Raw genomic sequence first — 2,808 nt, 5'->3', positions numbered from 1 at the left:
TTCTTTCCCTTTCTTTCTCTTTCTTTCTTTCTTGCTTTCTTTCTTTTCCTTCCTTCCTTCCTTCCTTCCTTCCTTCCTTCCTTCCTTCCTTTCCTTCCTTTCAGTTTTTAAAAAATATCCTTCTATTTTCTTCTGACCTAATTGTTCTGATGAGAACTCAATCATCATTTATATCTTTGCTTGTCTGTATGTAATGTATATTTTTTCCTATGACTACTTTATAATAATCTCTCTTTATCAGCAATTTGATTATGATATATCTGGGTATGGTTAGTTTCATGTTTATCCTGCTTGAAGTTTCCTAAGTTTTTAGGACGTTATTACCAAATTTAGGAAATTTTTGGTCATTATTCATTTATATTTTCTCTTCCATTAAGTTTATCCTTTCCTTCCGGGATTTCAGTTACACATTTGTTGTATTGCTTACTATTATCCACAGGTCCCTAAGTCTATGTTAACTTTCTTGCAAGTCTTTTTTCTCTATGTTTTTCATATTGGGTAATTTCTATTTATCAGTCTTCAAGTTTACTGACCTATTCTTTTTTTTTTTTTAATGTTTATTTATTTTTGAAAGAGACAGAGACAGAATGCAAGTAGGTTAGGGGCAGAAAGAGAGGGAGACACAGAATCTGAAGAAGGCTTCAGGCTCTGAGCTGTCAGCACAGCTGTGAGATCTCACAAGCTGTGAGAACTCACAAGCTGTGAGATCATGACCTGAGCCAAAGTTGGACACTTAACCGACTGAGCCACCCAGGCACCCCAACCTGACCTATTCTTTATGGTCTCCAATTTGTTGTTAAGCCAACCCGGTGAATTTTTCATTTGAGACATATGCTTATAAGTTCTAGAAATTGAATTCTTTATAGCTTTCATTTCTTTGTTGATTTTTCTTGTTTATTCCTTATGCTTATTTTTCTTTTATGTCCTTGAACATTATTAAAGCTTTTTTAAAGTTCTTGTCTGACAATTCCAATATCTGGGTCATTTGGGGATATGGGGATCTGTTTCTATTGACTTCATTTTTCTTTCTTTTTTTAAAATTTTTAAATGTTTATTTATTTTTGAGAGTGAGAGAGAGACAGAGCATGAGTGGGGGAGGAGCAGAGAGAGAGGGAGACACAGAATCCAAAGCAGGCTCCAGGCTCTGAGCTGTCAGCACAGAGCCCGACGTGGGCCCGATATGAATCATGAACCATGATATCATGACCTGAGCTGAAGTTGGACGCTTAACTGACTGAGCCACCCAGGTGCCCCTGACTTCATTTTTCTTGATTTCAGTTCACATTTTCCTGCTGCTTCATCAATCTAGTAATTATTTTTGTTTTGTAGTTACTGGAATTTACGATCATTATTTTGTCTTTATTCTATTGTCTTCTTTGAAAGAGCATTAAAGTGTGTTATGTCAGAGACTCAAATTATTGACAAATCCTTTTGCTTCTTTTGGGCATGGTTTTATTTTATATTAGGGCTGGTCTATTTAGTTTTTTTCTCTTTTTTTCATTAATCTTAGAGCATATCCCTTACTCTAGAGTAGTCCTTATTCTGTGGAATTCCAACTAAATGACTGACATACCCAGTGAGGCTGGAATAACATTCAACTATCTCCTCGCATTTTAAGACCTTTTGCATCTCTGCTATGGGACAGCTGTGAGTCCCCTGCAGCTACTGTCTGTTAGGCCCTGTGGTATCTCTCCCTGTGCATGTGCAGCCAGACCCTCTGCCAATGACCTTCTGTATAGATTTATGGGACACCACTCCATACAGAGCCTTCCTTTCCAGTACTCTATTCCTTGGTTTCCAGAAACTTTTGTAGTTTCAAACTTTAATACTGCCCCCACATTCAATGAGACCACCAGCCTCTGCATGGGCTCCACCTCCCTGAGCTGTGCTCTGAAAAATGCCCCCGGAAGGAAGCCAGACAAATATGATGCTCATCTTGTATTATTTGTTTTTGTCAATTATAGAAGTCCTGAGAGGACTTGTGTTTAATGCCTAAAAAACCATTGTCTCATATATTTTGTCCAGTTTTATAGTTTCTTATGGCAGGAGGGAAAGTCTGGTACCATTTTATTTCATCATGGTGTGAGGCAGAATTCTAATTTTCTTTTATGCATGAAGACATGGATGAGGCAAAACTGTGAAGTTCCAAAATATTGACTCTACACCATAGATTACTGGCAACATATTTTGTACATAATCATTTTGCTGTGAATATAAATAAAATGTTTTATGTTAAGTTGAACTGTAGTTCTTTGATACGACTACATTTTCTACTCCTAAGACCTCTAAAATCCTCTATTCTTCCTTGCTAGATATTCAGAGTATGGTGTTGGGGCTAAAAAATACATTGATCTAATGAAAATAAATGTTATATAGGATTTAGTTAAAAGTGAAACCACATTATCATTATAACAGTTCTTAGGCTAAGTTTTTATATCATCAACATTTATAAATGAAACATAAAAACTTAATAATTTAAGGAAAGTTCAGTCTGCCCTATGTCCCCATTATCCAACATATCTAATATAACACTTTCTTTCTTGGACAGCAACATTTGTAGGTAGCCCCATGAAAGTTGTTGAAGCTAGAACACCGCCATGAATAAATCATTCTTAAAATGAATAGTTTTGTTCATAAAGAAGGAGACCCAGGGGAAAGTCTTTCACTTATACAAACACATTTGTTTTCGAACTGAGATGAGCAGTGAGGTCATCATGTTTTTATGTAATCAGAAGACATGAGGCCTTGATAACATTTCCATCAATCTAGTCAGGAGTATTCCAATGAATATTTGAATTTTATTGAAAT

This window comes from Lynx rufus, unplaced genomic scaffold, assembly GCF_022079265.1.
Source record: "Lynx rufus isolate CCGP_SWC_20201006 ecotype Redwood Valley unplaced genomic scaffold, mLynRuf1.p SCAF_13, whole genome shotgun sequence".
Lineage (NCBI taxonomy): Eukaryota > Metazoa > Chordata > Mammalia > Carnivora > Felidae > Lynx > Lynx rufus.
The sequence above is the reverse complement of the archived record's forward strand: the minus strand, read 5'-3'. Positions refer to the sequence as shown.